The 22894-nt window shown below is 37.6% G+C and overlaps 1 protein-coding gene across 1 annotated transcript in view; it reads right to left on the bottom strand.

The window, feature by feature from the left end:
- The window catches only part of RGS20 (regulator of G protein signaling 20), a 130458-nt gene that overhangs the window by 105688 nt on the left and 1876 nt on the right, over nucleotides 1–22894 (bottom strand). The window lies entirely within an intron of this gene.

Genomic DNA, 22894 nt, shown 5'->3' with positions numbered 1-22894 from the left:
TCATGTAGAGTTGGACGCATTTGTGTCCAAAACGTAGATGTGAAATGAAAGCAGAAAAAATAATGCAATCACATGTTGCATCTTAAGATATGTGAAACTCAGCATAGTACCATAGTATGTTAAATCAAGTTAATGATGATGTTTTAATGTAGAATTTAAAAAAGAGAAAATAAATAAATAATAATAAAAAAAACACTCCCCCCAAAAATAATCTAAGCACCAGTGCAGCATGGTGTTCTACCAAAAAAGCAGCAACCAACACCTCTGTCATAGAGTGACAAACCTCAGCCTGTTCAAAATATGCAGTTTCCCCACCGGAAAAAAGAGCTCCTTGCTGACAGCACAAGGCCTCCTACCAACTCCTAGCTGGTGGATGTTGGGGTACTATTGGTCTCAGCAAGCACTGCTTGGGTGTGATGACACTTATAGAACTACAAGAACCAGCATGCTCTGGCATCCATGCCCACTGGGAACTGTAGCGCCACATAAAAAATGCTGTAATAAAAAAAAACCCACTATGAAAAAATACTTTATCTAAATAGAGACTCCTCCAATCCCTTGTTCACCAATTTATTACACACCTAATTCCAAAGAGAACATCTTCTTTCTTCCAGCTTTTAGTCCAAACAGAATAAAAATTCCCCCAGACTGACACAGCAGAATTATCCATTGCAGAGCCCTGACATGAATGACAGAGCAGGAGGCTTGTTTATTCTAAGGGTGGTAATTCCCATGCTAAACAGGCTTGGGCTCTGTCTCATCATGGCAGGTGCACTGCCTTTCTGGGTTTCCCTGTTATAGTGTGACCAGTCCAGCCTGTCATAGCCTGGTGCTGGTTGAGGCCTTTGTGGGGGAGCCCATGTTGTTCATCCCCCCCCCCCCCCAATAGCTGCAACCTATCCAGGCTATGAGCTCTGGTGCTAGGATCACTTGTGGAGAGGGGTTGATGCTGTTTTTTTTAATTATTCACCAATTTTTTTTTGTAACTCTGCAATGATCCGTTCTGATGGTTATCAGCAATTCGAGCACCACAAGAAATATTACCATGGCTGTGTCCATCTCTGATTTAGTCACAATCACTTTTACCTGCCCCTTCGCTCCCCCTCTGCGTCCCTCTAAGCGTAAGGAGTCGTAAGTGTAAAATGCAGCCAATCTGCACATGAGCAGTACAAAAATGCATATTTTGTACAATATATTTATGTTACCTACATCCAACTCTACATGAGGACATGTGTTTATTAAAAATAACTAACAAATACGTTCTCCCCAGTCTACCATCAATTTAGTTTCATTTTAGCCCGAATCACATTTTGGTATCAGTATCTCATTGCCACCTTCTCTCATCATTACACCACTATCATGTATGGAAACAGTACATATCAGCAAATTACCCCTTTCATATGTAAGATATACAACCACATGAGCTGCCAATGTTAATGTATTGACCTAAACTTTGTTTTTCCCACCAGATTCCTTCATTCCTTTATCTCCTTCACTACACCATAAAATAGACCATCCATGCTCATACCTGCTCAACCAAATAATGTTGTTTACCCACTACATCACACTCCTATCCATCTGATTTTTAATATTTCCTTGAAATAATGTGTACTTATACATCCATCTGGATTTATTTATTTCCTATCTCCTCTACTGAGCTCAGAAGTGCTGGGAGTAAAGAAAGCATGAACTCTATCTCCATTTTTACCAGTAAGGCGTCTTTCCCCAAGAGACTGGGCCACTGAAAGGATGCATCCAATGAAAAATACGACACCGAACATATCTCCTCACCAATCCCATCATTTGCAGAGTCACCCTTTGGGAATAGGTAGGTAAGCAAAGGGTTCCACCATCCACCCCTAGCCCAGCTTCTTCATCTGATTTAAGATTGCTGTATAGTTTTACAATTTATGCTCCCTGAAGGGGATCAGAAATCCTTCTGAAACCCACTTTTCCAGTAACAATGACACCTCCTTGTCATATCCTTTGAGCCAGAGGCACATCACATCTTTTCTCCTGGTGTTCTGCCCTTATCACACAGGTTCCCCATGCCCGCCCTGTCTTCTCCTTTTGAAACACTTTGTGAGCGGGAAACTCCTACCACATCTGGAACATTCATTACTAGATTTCCTATTTTTGTTATTTTATACCCCCTTCTATCACCCTCCTCTCTTCTGAACAGATCAATATCTTCCTATTGATCTGAACAGTCACACACCTCCTAGATTGTGCAAACAGCACCAGCTTTATCCAAAGCTGCATGCGTAGCCTCGAGGAGGTACAATCGATTACATCTCACTAGGCCTCTAGCAGCCTGGGCTGGCCTAAGATTTGGCTGTATCAGGGAGAAAGATTCCACTCAACAGATTTGGCTGTCACTTGCAAACTACCATCTCTGAACATTCCTCCCCATTTCTCTATACAGAGCTCTCCCTAGCTACCTCAACAAATGCTCCTTACCCTGCAATATTCATTTGCCCATTAAACCCTTATCCTCTTATTTCCAGATAGTCATGTTATGCTTTGACAAATCTTTGCTTGTTCTATATTATATGTTCATGAAATAATAATTTAACTGAATTAAGATTTCTACAATGGCTAGTTCATATGTCATGTCTCTACCTTCCACTGCTTCTCCTTATTCCAACAGTACCAATGGCAGTTTCACAAAAATGCCAGTTGTCAATGTCTACATTAAAATTGGTGGTTGATAATGTTTCTGATCCCACTTTGTCAGGGTGACCCCAAGTTTGTGGTCTCTCTGTTATATGAAAAACCAGCCCAGGCCATCTAGCCAAAGGGTGGTTAAAGATTTGGAAAGTGAGAGAGGGCATGCTGCATGATCATTCATTCATTTATTCATTCATTCATTCATTCATTTTTTTGTGAGCTACTTAGATTCTGTCATAGCAGCTTGGCTCAGGGAAGAAGTCCTCAGGCTGAACTGTTTGAATGGAATTGGGAAAAATATATACAGATTTAATCAATAATAAAATGTTTGATTTCTAATACCAAGTGTGACAAACAGATTCAGGTGATAACAATTCATTGCACACAAGTGAAAGTTACAAATGCAATATACATTGCATGAAAAGTAAAGAATTTACTATTGTACGTTAAAGTTTTGCACATTAAATATTATCAAAGATAAGAGGTAGGATCTATTAAGCCCCTACCAATAAATGTTTTTCTTCATCTGGAGTCTGAAAAGCTTATGATTATTAATTAAATATTGGAAATGTAATTTTGTCCCTATCTAAATGAAGTGTAAATTATTTAGCATACTGTCATTCTACTTATTTAGCTATTCTGAAAAATAAAGAATAATAGTTCACTTTCCCCCACTGGCTGCTATCAGTTAAAAAGTAATACATTCATCTATTAGATCTACAGTAAACTATATTAACAATGCTATTGCATACACCTCATGGGAAATCTATCTTAGGACTTAGTTGATATGACTTCCAGGGTGAAGTGGAAATGAATTTCCGCAGCATTTTCAAAGTCAAATGTGTTTTTGTGATAGACATTAAGAAAAGTAAAAAGCATTTTACACTGTATTCATCACCCTATGGGTATGAGTGCGGGGAAATTGGCACATGCAGTATTTCATTAACTGGCTTTTGTTGTCTTCAGAATAGAAATCTTGAGATCTTCAATAGCATGCCTTGAAACACAAGCAACCATGTTCTTTTGTTCTGGGTACCTTACAGTTTTAGCATATCCAGATGATATTTTCTTAAAGAACAGAATTGAAAAAGAAGGCACTCCAGGTCAAAAGAAAGAATTTTTTTAACAATATTAAAATGACTCTTATTAGTAATATAAAGTAAGAATGTTTATTCACATTTCAGCTTTTACCTGGTCCCTTTATGGTAAAATATTTAAAAATATAGATAAAGAAAGTGAAAATACACAATTATTGCCTTAATCCCTTACACTGACACTACACTGATGATAGTATCGTCTGATATAAATCAGTGTTATTTCATTGTTGATCTGATATAATTCCCTTATGACTTCTAATAGCTCCTTTATTTTTCACTATAAACGGTGGACAAGATTAGCACGAGAGGTGTGTGGCCGATGCCAGCACCCACTTCCGGGTCTGTGATGTCACAACGGACGTTCAACCCTGATGTACATTTCGACAATCACTTTTTCAATGGGATAACCCTATTGGAAACATCAATTGCCTCTTATAGTTTGAGTATCCAATATCCTGTTGGGATCTTTGATTGGGATGTTTGAGGACCTATTAGATTTATTCAGTTGTCAACATATGATTATTTGTCTTACCATTTGATTTGAATGTTTTAAGACCTTTTGAATCAATTCAGAACCTTCCCCTTTGTATCGATGTCTTAGGAGGTCCCATTTATGGTTCTATTTTAGTTATCAATGTGTTTTAACTTGTTAATCTATACACGTTATTCAGCCAAAATGTTTTGTATTATCCTAATGAAATAATAATTTTTAATATAATTTTATATATCAATAGAATAAGGTAATCCTTTTCATTAATAGTTTTGCCTGTCAATAAACATTCATATTATTATTGTTGTCATCTATGTATCAATCCTGTCAGTTCTTTTTTATATATCATCAATTATTGTGTACTTTTATTATATCATGATAATATTGGTATGTTATTTTCAAATCCCTATCTGGGGGTAAATGTATGAAGCTCTGGGTTCTTCAACACCCGCGAGTTCGGCGCCTTCAGCGCTTAAATTTAAAGCGGCGCTGCCTTGTAAAGGGTTTCTCTTTACAAGGCAGCGCCGCTTTAAATTTAAGCGCTGAAGACGCCGAACTCGCGGGTGTTGAAGAACCCGGAGCTTCATACATTTACCCTCTGATGTTTCATTTTTTTTCTTCTTCTTTTCTTTTCCTTTTCTCTCTTTTTTCTTTTTCTTTCTTCATCTTTTTCTATTATCTTTTTTATTTGCATATTCTGGTGAATTTATTATTCTAAATATATTTTAATACTTAATAATTTCATAATTGTATATATAGTATTCCTTATTTATATGTTTTGGATGATTGATTATTCTATGTGTACTTCATTGTGATTTCATAATGTTATTTAAATATATACAAAACAATATAAATAAAAGGAAACTAAAAATGGATATGAAAACCCTTGTGTATCTAAACAATATAATTATTTGTGTATATAAATATAACGATGAATTAAAGTGAAAGGAAGGAGTAAAATGTAAATACTACAAATAAAGACAAAAAAATGGGACTTATTGTTGACAATATCATCATATTGTTGAAAAACAATTGAATAAAAAGTATATATAAGGTGTAAGGTGTAAATACTCTGTTTAATTTAAAAAAAATTGTTATTGTTGACAATGAATTAATATTGATAAGAAATTTGTACTAAGTAGAGATGCTCACTGACCCCCAGTGAACTGGTTTTGGATCTGGATAAGTTTCATGTTTTGGTTTTGGTTTTGGCAAAACCGCCCTCATGTGTTTTGGTTTTGGATTTTTAGAAAAAATCCTAAAATATGCAAACATCACATAATTTTGCACTCTTTTTGTTCCTACATTATTATTAACCTCAATAACACTAATTTCAAGTCATTTGCAGTCAATTGTGACTACTTCACAGGTCATAATATTATTTTCATACACTTTCGGACAAATACTGCAGCGACCTGGCTGGATGGTAAGCGACAAAGCAATGACACAAGCACACGGCAGTTCCTAGCACATCTAGGACACATTGTCACACAGCAGTGGCAGAAAAGAAAAATGGGGGTCCGCCCTCCCTTCCACCCACCGTTATGTTGGATCTTAAAAAGGAATCCAAAAATCACAAGATCCGAGATCCGACGACGTAACTATGACGTTTTGCCTCATTTTCAAATCTGAAAAAGCGCAACAGTACCGAGCCGACTTGTACTCAGATCTACTAAGTTCGGGTATGTTCGGTTCTCAGGGAACTGAGCCTGAGCATCTCTAGTACTAAAGTGAATATAAGTGATGATATAGAAGTGATACAAGTGAAACAAGTAAAGAAAAACATAAAGAAAAAATATAAAGTTGCAAAACTGGGATATTATAAATCACTTTATAAAGTGACACTTTAAATAATATAATATTGATAATAACATATTTAGTTAGTACTTTATAATAGTATTACCATTCAGAGAAAAGCTAAAGAAAAAAAAGAAGAAAGAGAAAGAATAAGAAAAACCCTCACAATTAGCGAGGAAATCCCAAAAGAGAAGGGGAAACAGGAAAAACACACCGAAGACACAAGACAAATCCAAGTGATAACCCAAGGTAAGTAGTTCTTGTTTATTACTATTCACTTTTATCATATTTCTTAAGATAATTTATTTTAAAAAACTTTAATAACTTGTGTTTTCATTAAGTCCATATGGTATCAGAGAATTTAGTAGAACAATCCACTTGTTCTCCTTTAATAGTATTTCAGATCAACTCCTCTTATTCCTAGTCTTACTTTATTTATTACAAAATTGATCTTGATATAACGTCTTTCAAACAGTCTGGTCTTTAGTTCCGCTCTTTTTAGAAAATCTTCTGAAATTGAGCAGTTTCGCCTTATACTTAAAAATTCACACTTAAGCATATTATAAATAACTGGTGGGAAGTTAAAAGTACTTTTTTGTAGTAGACTATTGGTCTCTGTTTTCTTTCTAAATATGTCTGTATGTATCTTTCCATCACATCCTTTTCTTATAGTTAGGTTAAAAAAAATCAATACTTTTCTGACTCATTCCAAAGGTCAGTCTTAGATTGTTGTTTTAATTTGTATTAAGTATATTGATGAATTCTTTAAATGATCCCTGGTCACCCTGCCAGAAAATCAGAATGTCATTGATATATCTGGCCCAAATGATTACTTGAGCTGTATAATTCTTCCATTCTATATATTTAAAAATGATGGAGAAAGACACAGCATTGTGATTATCTATTGACTTTATTATTCAATACATATTATTAGAAGTAATCAACGCTAATAATATATAAACATAATATAGGGAAACAAAGGATCAATATTCTCCATGAAAAAATTATAATAAAATTGATATGCAATTTATGAAATTGGGGTAAAACTAAATAAATAAAAAATATTAAAAATACATATATAAATCAATACACACAATAATAAGATCTAAACTTACTTTGGAACCCATGAGAACTATTCTAATTGAATATGCCCCATGTCTCTCTATACCCCTTTGCTGACAGCCCCTCCTTTATCTCACTCAGTCTCTCACAGGCTGGGCTGGGTTATCACTATAGCAACCATCTTGTGTCCCTTCTATTTCCACAAACACCTAACTTGACCCCCCAGATGACCCCTGGTTTAGTCACTGGGTTGCCTGGTTTACCAAAATGCCACTAGTGCACATAGTGCTCACCCTTTATGAAGCAGCCTAAGAAACAGACCAACACCAATGTAGTAGCAAGGTTGACATTATACAGATGATGACATAATAGAGTTAATACATTTTATGTACTTTTGTGCAAAGAATATACCTGATGTTAAGCAAGGTTGGAGATATAAAGTGGAAGCGCTATATTAAGAGACTACATAATTATCATTTAAAAAATATATGCCCCATATGCCCAAAATACTAGGTGAAGCAGTACACTAAGGGTCTCGACCTATAGGGAGGCTGCAATGAGTCCAGGTGGGGTGGGGGGGCTGCAATGAGACCAATAGGAGAGCCTGCAATGAGACTAATAGGGGGAGTACAATGAGACCTATAAGGGTGGGCTGCAATAAAACCTATGGTGGTGCACAATGACAGCTATAGGGGGGCTGCAATGATACCAAAAGAAAGGAGCTGAAATGAGGCCTATAAGGGAGGACTGAAATGAGATTGGGGCTGTAATGACATCTATATGATGTGGGGCTACAATGAGACCTTTGGGTGGTTGCAATGAAAGCATTAGAAACACAATACAGTCGAAACAGAAATTTTCACCACATGTTTGCTTGAACTGTATAGTGATAGATCTTTTGTAAAGCGCTTTGTGTATATATTATTTTGTATCACTTTAGGAGATATTTTAAAAATGATATTTATCTTAACACAAGATTGTCAAGAAATTCTCTGATCTGCCCTAATATCTAATGTCAGTGATAATTAAAAGTTAATTGCATTTCTAACTGTATCACAGGATTGTGGTAAGTCTGAGCTCTGGGAGTACAGAGAGGGAGTAAAATATGTGTTGTGTAAATAGTGTAACTGCTCTACACAAAAAATGTGCTCTTTATTTATATTGTGCTAACACACCTGTGAGAAGTAAAATAAGAATATGTATGAGAACCTGTGTACAGCTGTTGGAGTAATTGTGTGCCGTGGTACCCTTTGGTTTTTTGTTAAGAATACAGCTTAATGATTTAAACCAGAATATGCTCCTCTGTTTTCGGAACAATGTATTAAATAAAGAGCAGAACCTGTGGCTATTGGAGCAGAGCTAGTTTGGCTGTTGTGACTGGTTCATAGTGATAGATGGTTTTTTTGTGTGACCATGGGACTCTAACCAATGTAACAGGATTCTCATTCTCTGCACAGCTAGATGGGTCTTAGATTTTGCTACAGATAATTCAGCTTTGTGAAACTCTATAGACCAGTAGGTGGCAACATAATATTTTTCAGAGTCTTAACAAATAGCAATTGGTTCTAAAAACAGGACATACTTTACTTTTATCTTTGTGAAAGGCAACAGTTCACATTGAGACCAGATCACCTGCATGAAGTAAACAGATCAGTAAATAGTATATTAACCTATAAGTGGCTAATCAAACTGGTGAGAAGACCTCGGTGTCTGATCCTGGATTGTCCTGTGACAACAACATCACTAGGAAGAGGTGCAGAGTGCAGAGATTATAGATGTCCCATTTGAGGTCCACATGTTTCGCACCATGCTATAAAAACACACATTAATTCTATCAATATATATAGATATGTGTGTACCTGCGGAGGGGAAATGAGAGAGACACGGCGGAGGCTGGACTGAGAGATACACAGAGGAGGCTGGAATTAGAGTAACACAGAGGGGGCAGCAATGAGAAATGCACGGAGGGGGCATTGAGGGAGTCTTGGACGGGGCAGCAAGGAGAGAGGTATGGAGGGAGCAGCAATGAGAGGCACGGAGGGGGCAGCAAGGAGAGAGGCACAAAGGGGGCAGCAATGAGAGAGGCACGGAGGGGGCTGCAATGAGAGTGACACGGAGGGGGCAGCAATGAGAGAGGTATGGAGGGAGCAGCAATGAGAGGTACAGAGGGGGCAGCAATGAGATTGGCATGGAGGGAGCAACAAGGAGAGAGGCATAGAGGGGTGTCAAAGTCAGATAAATTCGATATAGTCATTTCAATTAATATCTAACAACTTGATTGTCTTTGTCTGACTTTATGCATATAGCACGCTACGGCGTGGCAGAGAGTAATCAGCCGCAGCACGTGGCAAACACTATCACACACATTCACACGCATTTACACGAACATACACATTTGTAATTAGCTCACATTAATTGTAGTTGCAACACATAGTTATTAATACTGAAATGTAGCAGAGTGTATATTGAAATATTATAATGTTATATACATGATAGTGAGATCTATGGTTCAGGTTACAGTAAAACATATCAAGTTTGGTATCATTCTGATCCCCTATTTATCTGCAGTTGTCCAGTTCATTTGCCGAAGGGATTACACTTTGCGTACTCTAGTTATTGATAATAGGAAATAAATTATTAGAATGATATTATCTATGTAATGTAAATAGGCTAGATTAAACTGGATTCTTGGTGGGAAAATCAGAGTGCATCTCCAGGAGAACTGACCGCCACCCATGGATATTTTCGTTTTGAACTGGCCAATGACCTGCATTACACTGGACCCTCCTGAAGCCTGAACCTAGAAGCAAGCCACATCATCTGTATTGTTTTACTGCATTCACTGACTGTAAATAAGCAGGGGCTCTGGACCCAGTGGCTAGTCTACTTGACCACAGCCTTCAGACCTGAATGACTGTACACTGGATCCAGGGCGCCTGCGATAAGTAACAGCTGTCCTTATTGTATTCTGATTGTTCTTTTTCTACTTTTGGCTATTAAATCACATTGTGCTTTGGAACCACATTACGGCAACCAACAATCGTTATTGGATAGCAACTATATGCTCATAACATGGGGCAGCAAGGAGAGAGGCATGGAGGGGGCTGCAATGAGAGAGGCGTGGAGGGGGCAGCAATGAGAGTGGCACAGAGGAGACTGCAATGAGAGAGGCATGGAGGGGAATGCAATAAGAAAGGCATGGAGGTGGCAGAAACTAGAAAGGCATAGAGGAGGCTGCAATGAGAGAGGCACGGAGGGGGCTCCAATGAGAGAGGCACGGAGGGGGCTGCAATGAGAGAGGCACGGAGGGGGCTGCAATGAGAGAGGCACGGAGGGAGAAGCAGTGAACTGCTGTGAAAAAAAAAATCCTGTGCAAAAAAAGAATGAAAAAAACCACTTACCTTTTGCGGGCGCCTGACCGTTCAGATCAGGTGGTCAGGTGGCGATCCGACTCCCTCCAAAACAGAGAGACTTAGCGAGGAAAAAAGAGGAGAAGGGGATCGAACTTAAGGAAAGTTATGGGGGGCCCTATATATATATATATATATATATATATATATGTATATGTAAAAAAAAGTGATTATATAATCACTTTTTTGTACATATATGTATATAAAATAACTTTTTTTTTTACACACACACACACAATATATATATATATATATATATATATATATATATATATATATATATAGGGGCCCCGGTGCACTGCTTTGCCCGGGGGCCCATAATATTGTTAAGGTGGCCCTGGCAATGAGAGAGGCATAGAGGGGGCAGCAAGGAGAAAGGCGTGGAGGGGGCTGCAATGAGAGGCGTGGAGGGGGCAGCAATGAGAGGCGTGGAGCGGGCAGCAAGGAGAGAGGCATGGAGGGGGCAGCAACAAGAGAGGCACGAAGGAGACTGCAATGAGAGTGGCACAGAGGGGGCTGCAATGAGAGAGGCACGAAGGAGACTGCAATGAGAGTAGCATGGAGGGGGCTGTAATGAGAGAGGCATGGAGGGGGCTGCAATGAGAGAGGCACGAAGGAGACTGCAATGAGAGTAGCATGGAGGGGGCTGTAATGAGAGAGGCTTGGAGGAAGCAGCAGTGAGAGAGGCATGGAGGGGGCTGCAATGAGAGAGGCACGAAGGAGACTGCAATGAGAGTGGCATGGAGGGGGCTGTAATGAGAGAGGCATGGAGGGGGCAGCAGTGAGAGAGGCACGGAGGGAGCAGCAACGAGAGAGGCACGGAGGAGGCTGCAATGAGGGAGGCATGGAGGAGGCTGCAATGAGGGAGGCATGGAAGGCGAATGAGAGAGACGTGGAGGGTAAAATGAGAGAGATATGAATGTAACAATAACAGAAAGAGAGAGTTTTTCTCTCTTGTTAATGATGACACAATGGACCTGATTCATCAAGGCACATATCTGCCGATTTTGAGCATATCATACTCTGCGCATGCCCAGAACCGGGAGATACTTGCTCCAGCTACAGGGATAGTCTAAGTCCTGATTAGTAGTGATGACAGTTTTGCATGCATGCTATAACATATGTTTGCAATCACAAGCAACTGTAAAAATGTATTTTATGCTCAGTAAACATTAATAATATTCTAATAAATGTATTTAATGGGAGAAACCCCCCTACCAAAAACCCATTTTTAATTTTTTGTTTCTTCTTCAATGCCTATGTTAATAACAGGTGACTTTAACTCAATAATTTATTTTTCCTGTCCGGTCTTTTGCAAATTTATAATCCACATAAGTATTGGACTAATCCTGCAGCATCCTGTTTAGTAGAGCACAGAAAACCTGCCCCCAATTTCAACAGCACACGTATTTTGAGATCCGTGCCTTGATGAAAATACGCAAAGCCTAAATACATGTATATATACTAAATACGGGTTACGCTAAGAATGCGTGCATGAAGAATCAGGCCCCATGACTTTCATTTAAGGTAATGTGGAGCCCCATATCCTGAGGGTCCTGTACCCCACAAAGCCTTAATAGAGTTCTGGTTACAGAATAGGTAAAATGTGTATAACACTATGGATTTAACAGTCACAACTTTTGCCCCTGAAAAATTGCAAAACTTTGTAAGCATAACTGTTAACAGATCAGTATATAATACACAAAAGATGTGACTGTAGCAGATATTTAAGACCTTCTATAGTAGTCACTTGTTGCAATCACAATCTCTGGGTTCCTAATAGCTACACTTTTGCTGGGATCTCATGTTGTAAATAGACTTTCTATGCAGAAAACATAGATGTTTGTGCTATTTTTCCAGCAAAGTCTTTCTACCAAAAAGTGGCCTTTTGAGGCTCAAAAAAGTACAATCAACTAGGAACAGATGGTGCTCTTACCTAGTGCCTGGTGACAGCTGTTGTGGGTAAAAAGCCTGAGAGCCACTTTGGCATTGATCTTTATAACATGACATAAATTGATTTTATTTCAGTACAAATTTCAGGAGCTGATATGATAAACCCATTGTCAGAGGAAAAATCTGCATCTGATAATGTTAAAATAAAAATGTAGTGATAATATGAGTAATCATGAAATGACAGTAAATTTTACTCTTTTCTTAAACTTATTATTGTGATCTGCATCATTTAGACAATTAAAACTGAAAAATAGCTAAGTTTATTTTGTATGATATTAATAGTTCTGCAAATATATGACTCATCATTGAGGAACTTACAGATATCTATAGATACTGATGCGATCAGCATTTTTTCCGTAGGACATTAAATGTTAATAAAAACGTCTGGAGAGAAATTTTCTGGTAAAACTGTATAAATTTATACAAGTAAATGATCTCCTAGGTGTCTTTTGTAGATTAAACAAGCCAGAGAGTCTGTCCTCATAGCCAAACATTTCCATACCATCCATTATGTGGATGCTTTTCTCTGCATGGCTTCCAGCACTTACTGCTATGTCCTTTTTGGAAATTTAGTGATCATTATAGCACCACATATCCCAGGTTTGGATTCACCAAGTACTTTGTTACACACCACCCTTGGCAGTCTTGTTGTACCATGCATCTTTTTCAGCAGCGGTTGTTGAATGTTCCCCATTCCTGTCTCTAGCGTGCACCAGTGTTTCTTTCTTTCCTTTATGCCGGCACATACTGGGATATGTAACTGCTGCAAGTCGGGCTCAAGCCTGCTAACTACACCAGCACAACATTTAGAATACACAGCAAGAAATGCCCTTAAAATTTGCCCTCTGCATCCATTTATCTGATTCCAATAAACTTGTTCTGCAAAATAATATCTAATGTTGTACTTCTTTACAAAAGCTTGGTGCACTGGTGCACCCATTTATACACCACCCAACTCTTCCCTCTACTCGGTACGAAGTTCTGCTTTTCCGCAAATACCACCATCTTGCTTCTATGTGCTTTTGTGGAAATCTGGATGCACTTGCACAAATCGAGGAACACAGCACCTCCAAAGAGGAACTTGCTCTGTGCCTCATCTGTTCTGCGCTTTGTAAATCAGGCCCACTGTGTGCAAGTGATAAGTCACCTTTGAAAGATACTCAGTGCCAGTCTTCTGTGCATGAGCAACAGTTATTTTGGCTGCATTTTTTAGTTCTACCTTAGCTGTTATCTCTTAGTTCTAATTCTTTTTCTGACTACCTATTACCACCCTCTGCTCATTGTTCTTACTACACTTGCTTGTTTGTGATGCTGAACTTTGCTCATTCTCCTTACTTGACTGTTGCTTTACAGTGGACATTTTCTCTCGACTGATAATGTGCACCTTGCCCAGACCATCACCTAATCCTGACTATGGATCATGTAGTGTGCTGGGAGACTTTTATCTGTATTTGTTCCATTCTGGATAACCCCACCCTTTCAAGCACCTGTTATGAACCTATAAATTGATTGAGCAACTTCCACGTCTGTTGTAAGTTCCATGTAATGTTCTGTGACACGTCATGGGTTTCTATAACTTTTCATACCTCATAAAATGTTCTTTGCCTGGTTGACACACTGGTCTCCACATTTATTTTCAGTTTCTTCTTCAACAAAAAATTTGCGAAGTATCACTTAATGAATTACTTGGTTCTTTAGGCCTGCAGGCCCAATGTGTTACTTAACATCTATCTTCATTGAACTTCGTTCTGCCACCAAACAACCCAGACACGAAAGATTTATTTTCCAAAGACAAGTTGCTAACCACAAAATTGATTGTCTACATATACCATTCAATTACCATTGCTAAATATTGATAAACAAGTTTCTCAAGGTTCATTACTCATTTGCAAACTATCTGTGAGCTGTGTTATTTTTCTTAAGTGCTACTGAAAATAAGTGCAATTTAAAGCAATTTGGCTGCTAAAAAGAAAGGAAGGAGTAAAATAAAGGTATATACTTACATTTTATTGATTTGAGCTTTTGCTAAGGAGCTAGTGGTTTAACTTGTAATTAACAGTATGTGTTCCATGTTTGGTAGTGACAACTAGTGTACATTTATTTATGCATGTATGGAACAATTGTTTGAGGGTTAGTGCTGCTCTTCATAATATAAATGAGTTATCCTTTATGAAACCCAAATTCTGGATCTAAAATTGTAACTAGCAACACTGAGGTCTACCGACAACAAGGAGAGACAGAGGTGGTACTAGCGAGCTCTGGGCCCCGATGCAGGGAAGCGGGAAGGAGGGAACCGGGGTCCACAACTTGCTAGTGCCCTATGCAGTGGGCTCCATTATCTCCATGGCCTCAGGTCACCGCACCTGTTGCACCAATGGTAGTTCTGCCACTGAGACATTTGCTGGTCACAGAGCAGGCACTGGTTGGGGCCAGTGAATTTGGAGAGGGTGACATGGGAGACCAGGTTGAGGTAGGCAGCTGGATAATAGTAAGAAGATGGTGTACAAGAAATAGTGTCAGGGATTGCCCTTATTTGACACACCCCAATAAATATGCCACATATGCCAATCTTAAAACATTCACGAGTAGCATTACTGGAGCAGAATAGTTCCTCAAGTGTCCAGGGGAATGACTGATCCAACAAGAGAGGGAGTGTAGGTTGGTACAGTGAAGGCTAAACAGGTGCTGTTTGTAAAGGACTAACCTATAAGTTTGACCTGAAGGGTTTTCTGTCACCATGACCATGAAAGCCAAACAGTTTGTTGTCTCCTGGATGCACAAGTTTGACATATAATGCATTGGGTTAGTTTGCTTAGAAGGACTGTAGAGGACTTAGCAATTTTTGTATATGTTTGTACCAATGACAAAGCTAGAGGCAGCTGTAAAGTCCTCAATAATTAATTAAAAGAATTAGGTTATAAATTTAAATCACGGATCTCCAAAGCAATATTTTCTGAAACACTGCTTGTGCCTTATACTTTACCAGAAACAATTGGAGCTTAGTGAGGGTAACAAGTGTCTGAGAAATCTCTCTGAATGAGAGTTTTGAGTTCATGGCAAAATTGTCCGACTTCTTTATCAGCTTTTCCAGTAGGTAGGGAAGACTACATTTCCATGAGGAGGGTGTGACTGCGCTAGTGCAATTGATGGTTAGTATGCTAAAGGAGATTTTAAACTAGGAATTTAGGGGAAGATTTAAAGGTAGAAACAGTGGGCAAGGTAGTATAGCCAAGACATACAGAGGTTAGCAAAGCAGAGTCCAGTCGTCATTATGGGTGATTTTAACTATGCAGGTATAAATTGGAATTCTGAAACTAGTGCTTCTGCCAATAGGAACTATTTTCACTAGTGGCAGAAGAACCAAGTAAAGGGGGAGTTATATTGAATTTAATTGTTTTACAAAAAATGCAAAAAAGTGTCTCTCAGTCTGAAGCATTATATTTCTGCTTTTTCCAGAGGAGAGTGTACCCTGATTTCTTAAGCTGGGTACACACTACAGAATTTTCCCCCAACTTTTTATGCCAATTTTACATGCGATCGATGTTCCGATTGCTCGGTCCATGGACTGCATACACACTAGCCTTGTTTTAGATGATAAAGGGAAGAGCGAACGTCCCTTTAGCGACTTTTTACAGCCATGCTGTCGTGAGCAATAATTTTAATTTCGCACACATTGAAGCATCATTTGTGGGGCATGTAACGATATACCAAAGACATTAGCATAAAGGGGCAGAGCTTTCACTATAGTTAACACCCAAAGCCGCATAAAAAGAGAAGGCAACACTGTCTCTTCATTCATTCCTATAAAATAGAAGTTTAGTAACATACATAAAATTTAGAAAACCATTTAAGTGGTAAAGTGCAATGTAATGAATATTCCCTAATAATAAAATCCCTTCGTATGTAATGGAATGCTCCATTCTCGGCGGGCATCATCGCTGATTGGTCCACAGCAGAAACGAACGCCCATGTCTGAGTGTATAAAATGATAGAGGAACCTGTCTGGCACCGAGGAGCGTGAGTAGATGGCGAGTGAGAAAGTGTCAGTGGCTGTTAAGGTTGAGGAGAAGGTGTCAGTGGGGGTTGCAGATATGGAGACAGAGTCAGAGATGGAGCTGGAAGGGCCAAAAAATTTTGAAAAAGTTAATGTGGGGGATGGAGATACTCAGGAAGAGCAAAGAGTAAATCCAATGAGCCCAAAAGAGGTGGGGATGATGGTCAAAGCACTGTACCAGGACGACAATGACATTAAAAAAGGTCAGTAGCACGTGTAGTGTACCAGCTTGAAGGACTTTATTTCATTCTAGTGTCACATGAAGCAATGTAAACGCCTAACGCCTAATTTGTAAAAAAAAATTTTTTATGTCAGAACGAAGAATTAATGGTGAGAAGGTCTGTTTAGATACCACTGATACCACTAATGTTACACCTGTTATCAAACAAGAAAAAATTGAAAAAGGAAAATATATAAAAGAAGTTCGACACAATGGTATTTTAGTGAACATGTATAGACAGCTAAATGCTTTGGTCACATACCTGTACCGTTATAATAACCAAAATGGCGCCTGTTTTCCAGAATATATGGAGGTTAAGCCTGCTATTATGGCGATTGCGCCACAGGGACCAAAACATAAACTGATCTCGAGCAGTGTGCAAGGTGAGAAAATTAGAGTTTTTCTGTCGTTGCATATAAATGACAGATATAGAAGTTTAATGGTATTTTTATTTCCTTGTTTCGTAGGTAAAGAAATCAAATGGAATAGAAACGCAAGAGCACCCCCTCATGTTGAATTACCTACTTAATTATATATAATCTTAAGGTACAGATGATGAGGAAGTCTTAACCCTAGAGCGAGATGGATTCGCTGTCGGCTGATTTAGCCAATTATTGGACGAACACCGTGTAGTGTGTACCTAGCTTAAGTCTGAGTCTCAGCCAGCAGTGGTCATGTGATGGTAAAGCAAGGGGAAGGGGGGGGTTATCCTATAAACATGAACGCTGAGAAGAGGGGCACTCTGAAGCCTCTCTGCTCTCAACATCATATGTAAAGTGACTGTGGTGACATAGATAACCACATAACACTTAGCAAGCTGCAAATCATTAGTAACGACATGGGTTAACAACACTAACACAAATAGAACAACGCAATATTCTACTTAAAGTTATCCAGAGTGATTTAAATTAGTAAAATACACATTATTTTTACAGGGGATTGCAGCTTTAAATATAAGCAATGTAAAAACAAATGTAAAAGAGAACTTAGGTCACAAATAGTAGTAACTGAAAAGTAAATGCTAGAGGATGCAAATCTAACCTCCCCCCAAATATTTTTTTTAATATATAAAAATAGCAATGCATTAAAATAGGAAAGCGTTAGGCCACTAAAAGATGAACTAGAGAATTTGACTAGTGAACAAAAAGCAGAATTAAAATTAAAAGGCTTTTTATCTGTGTTGACAAAGGAAGAAAAAGTACCACAATAACTTACCTACACCATTAGATATTATTATCAATATAACTCAGGAGGAATGTGTGCTCTCTAGAGTTCTAAGAGATAACAAGCAAACACATATTACTGAATATAAAGTAATAACATCCAATGAGAAAATAAGAGGAAAGTAGCTGGTTTAAAAATGCTGCACTCTCCATAACCGTTATTTTTCTGTTATCAGTTCCATTAACAAAATAAGCAGAAAGTAGCTGGTTTAAAAATGCTGCACTCTCCATAAACATTATTTTTCTGTTATCAGTTCCAATGAGAAAATAAAACGCAGCTGGTTTAAAAATGCTGCACTCTCCATAACCATTATTTTTTTTTATCTGTTCCAAAGAGAAAATAAGAAGAAAGTAGCTGGTTTAAAAATGCTGCACTCTCCATAACCATTATTTTTCTTCACTTTTGCACAATGGCGGACTGAAGCACCGCATGATGAAAGACAACTTTCGAAATAAAAATGTACCGACCTAGAAATGTACATGTTTCAACTCTTGTACCTTAAATCTTCCTCATGCAAGACCTCATTTACACAGCAAAATATTGAGTCTAACTTTTCTTTTAACCCTTGAAACCAGGCTGGATTTGTCAAAAGAAAGTAATGGTAAAAAACCCTCTCAAAACAAGTTTAGAAAACAAAAGAATAGATAGTTCAGCACTCTAAACCAAACAATATATAAATCATTATGTGTCAGAATATACATAAATAGCATTATTTTGTGCACTATATAGCTCTATTGGGATAAGCTCACCTGCCAACATCAAAGCATCTTCTGTACAAATGTAGGAAATGCACTTGGGATATATTTTTATTTGCACATACAACCAAACCACTAATAAATTTGGGTTCTGGATTTACATATGCAAATATGTTTACATTAGCATGTCACAAAAATGTATTCACAATACATCTGTGTCAACATGTTAGTCACCAGAAACTAATATAAAAATGTGTATTGCTTTAGTGCAATTTTTTTATCAATTTATTAATTATTAATTTTACCACTAAGGCAAAAAAATAAAAGTAAACTAATGTACACTTTAGCAATAAGAAAATTTACAACAAATGTTGTACTATGCAAAGAACATTCTGTTTAAAAGACTTCATTGCCTTTTTGAAATACCTTCCTTTAAATGTCATTTATGATGATGTGAATTTTTTTCTGTACAAACCTTTGCACTAATACATCTCATAGGAAAGGTCTAAGTACTATGTACAGGAGGATGTTGACAAAGGATGACTTAGATACTGGCTTTATAGAACTTGTATGGTATTACTGGAATTCTGTTTAACTCAAAATATCTTTCAATTTTGTGAAGCTTACTATTATGGGGTCACCACATTAACTGGACATTGTATTTAAACTCTAACTTCTATGATTACTGTGCTATAGGGAAACCAAACAGTGCGGAGCTCAGGATTGTTTGGGGTCTTTTGCTAGCTAAAAAAAATTCTATTATATATCAGTTTACAACATTTAGTATAGAGATGAAGGCATTTATCATCATTTGCAGAGTTAGACACAAACATTGCAACATCATCAGATTATCCTCAATTTTCATTAAGCTCTCCCTAAATCACATCAAATAGTATTGAAACAGTAATCACGCCATTAACCAGTGAATAATGACAGAGAACATCATACCAAGACAAAAAATGGTTAAACAAGTCACCTAAGAAAGGTTGTTGACTGAGGCACTCCAGTCCATTAGAAAATTTAAGAACAAATTTTATTAGAGATCATCTTTAAAATCAAATAGACCGGATATCATTAAGGTCACCGAATATTAAAATAAAGAAGTGATGAAAAAATGAAAGATAACCCAAAAAAGAAAATACGTATGACTTGTTAGCCTTCAACGCATAGACAATCCACAAAATTGGCTTTTGCACCTTTGCGGTATCGCCTTACATATAGAGTAACTATTTCCTATTCAACATGCATTTAAACAAGTACAGCTTGTTTCAATGCATGTTGAATAAGAAATAGTTACTCTTTATGTAAGGCGATTATAATGGGTTACATTATAGATGACATCACATTAATGACATCACAAGGGAAAACAACACTGATAACTTCACAGTGGGTGGTATAAAATGGTTGATATCTATAAAGACATAAGTATTACAATGCATTTGAATGAGTGACATAACTACTGATGTCACAATGGTAACATTGATACCAAAGAAGTTGTCTTTTGTTGGCTGGGCAGAAAACCCTGTTATGCCCTGCACAAATTATGGCATTACAATGGAAACTGATGACCTCACAATGGATGACTTTGATGATACCCCAATAAGTGGTATCACTGATGACATCACAATAGGTAACATCACCAAATATATAAAATATCATCATTAACGTTTGATGTGACAATGAGTGACATGAATCACAATGGGTGACAACTAATAACATCACAATGGGCGCCACAACTGATGACATCACAATGAGTGACATTGTTTAAAAATTCACTTAAGGTATTTTACATGCTCAACAGAAAACAGTAACGATCCCCAACAAACATGGTGCATACAACATGCAAGTTTCTTAGAAGACTTTTTGCCTGAATTTTACTAATTTGATACTATACCTAACTCTTTTCATTGTTTTAACTGACTTATCTATTTAGCAAAATGCATTGTACACGAAGATCCCTATATTGTGCTGACAAACCCTAACGAAGATGAAATAGTGTGCCTGTAGGTTGGAATTCAAACTTCTTATTTAAAATATTAATTATTGAAGACGACCTAAGGGTATGTCACTACTCTGCTGTCACAATGAGTTACAACAAAATAGATAATATCGCTGTTTATATCACTGATAATATCATTACAGGGAACATTACTGTTCTCAACACAATATGTACATAACAGTTTGTATGGTAAACTGCATAGTGTCAGTAGTATTTGTGCCAAAGATACTGTTACCTTGGATGTTGAAAGTGAATTAAATATTGTGGAACTGCACTTTTGTTTGATAGATAGAAAACTTTCAGTTTGCCACAATACAATCCCCTCCTCACTAACATAGTCACATACCTCCTAAGAGTCTCAGCACACTTAACTTCTGAAATACTCTTTGCTACTGTGTGCATTCCAACACACTTCTATACTGAGGATATATTGACAAGAATGTAAGAAATTGTTCTCTGACCCCAGTCAAATTACTCTAATCATAGTGTATATCTGATGCATAGCAGTAAGTGTCAATACAGTTGCTTGCTCCCAACCTGGTCAATGTCATATTTACACATAGTTATATCTTTCTTTATATCTCTGTATTACCATATAACTTGTTGTCATCAGTTTGTTTAACTAAATGTCTTAGTGAAGTAGCATTGCCAAGTAATACTTGGTTAACTTAAAATTAAAGAAGTAGTCAAAAAATGGAGCTGATGGGGATAGATTCCAGTCTAAAGAGATAAATCACCACAAGTAAATTCAGCAGCTGACAGATATTGACTTGCTCTTTTGGTCAAGACACTGTTGATAAATCATAAATAGGGTCTGGAATGCGATAGATGTACAATGTTTGTATACGGCAATCCCTCATTCAAAACAAATTGATGTATTCAAATAATTTTTAACAGAAGATTGTAGCTTAGAGGTTACCCTACAACGGTTTATTGTGGACTGCACACAGTTTATTTCAGATCATAATTATTTTATCATTCTAAATCAGTTTTTTCATCAGGTGTTGGGGATTGCTATGGGCAGTCCCTTCGCACCAAGTTATGCTAATTTATATATGGGAAATTGTGAAAAACAGGTAATATATGCGAATTAGAGCTATATGGAAAAGTTATAGTTATTTATAAGAGATAAGTAGATGATATATTGATGGTTTGGAAGGGGATGTAGTTGGAGATCCATTAATTTATGTCTGAAATTAATGAGAATGAAAATGAATTGAAATTTACATAAAAAATTTACCAAGAGAAAATGTAATTATTACTTATTGTAGATACTGAACATTTTGAGACTAATAAGGATATTAATACATATACGTATATTAAAGAAGTAGATAGTCATAGTTATATTGATTATGTAAGTTGTCAGTACAACAAATGAAAGAGATGCAAAGACAATGGAGGAGTGGAGTGAATGGACATGGAGCCCAAGGAGGAGCTAGTAAGCAAAAGTTATAGGTAATGAGAACAGGATGGAAATGGGCTCTGCTCACTAGAGCTTACAATCTAAAGAAAGGGGCAGACAAACGGTTGACACATGGGGTTGAGCCAATGTAAGGGGATCTAAGTGTAAGAAGCAAGTGTGGGAGAGGTGGAGGATGAAAAAGGGTGAGGTACATGGTGAAATGGTTAAGTGGAGGATTATTGGTAGGCTTTTCTAAACAGGTGGGGTTTCAATGACCATTTGAAGCTATACAGGCTAGGGGATTGTCTGACAGAACAAGGGAGATTGTTCCAGTGAGGAGTGAGATGTGATTACCATAGGGATGGAAAGGCGACGGTCATTGGCTGATCGGATGAGGAAGGAGTATGTATAGAAATGAGGTTGGAGATGTTGAGAGCAGTGGAGTTGGAGAGGACCTTGTACGTGAGGGTGAGGAGTTTGAAGAGGATTCTGTAGGGGAAGGGGAGCCAGTGTAAGGTTTGGCAGAGAAGAGAGGCAGATGTGGAGCTGCAAGAGAGGAAGATAATTCTAGCTGCAGCATTAAGTATAGATTGAAGAGGAGCGAGATATGAGTGAGGAAGGCCAGTAAGGAGAAGTTTGTTGAATTTGAGACAAGAAATGATCAGTGAGTGGATGAGAGTTTTGGTGGGATCCTGGGAGGAAGGGTTTGATATGAGCGCTGCTGCAAAGCTGTAAGCGATAGGATTGGGCAAGAGATTGAATGTAAATTCAAAGTAAGCTTATCTAGAAACTTGAGTCTCTTGGATTTTCAATTAGAATTA

The sequence above is a fragment of the Mixophyes fleayi genome, chromosome 5 (genome assembly GCF_038048845.1).
Source record: "Mixophyes fleayi isolate aMixFle1 chromosome 5, aMixFle1.hap1, whole genome shotgun sequence".
In the NCBI taxonomy this organism is placed as follows: domain Eukaryota; kingdom Metazoa; phylum Chordata; class Amphibia; order Anura; family Limnodynastidae; genus Mixophyes; species Mixophyes fleayi.
Note: the sequence above shows the minus strand (reverse complement) of the source record. Positions and strands in the feature narration are given on the sequence as shown.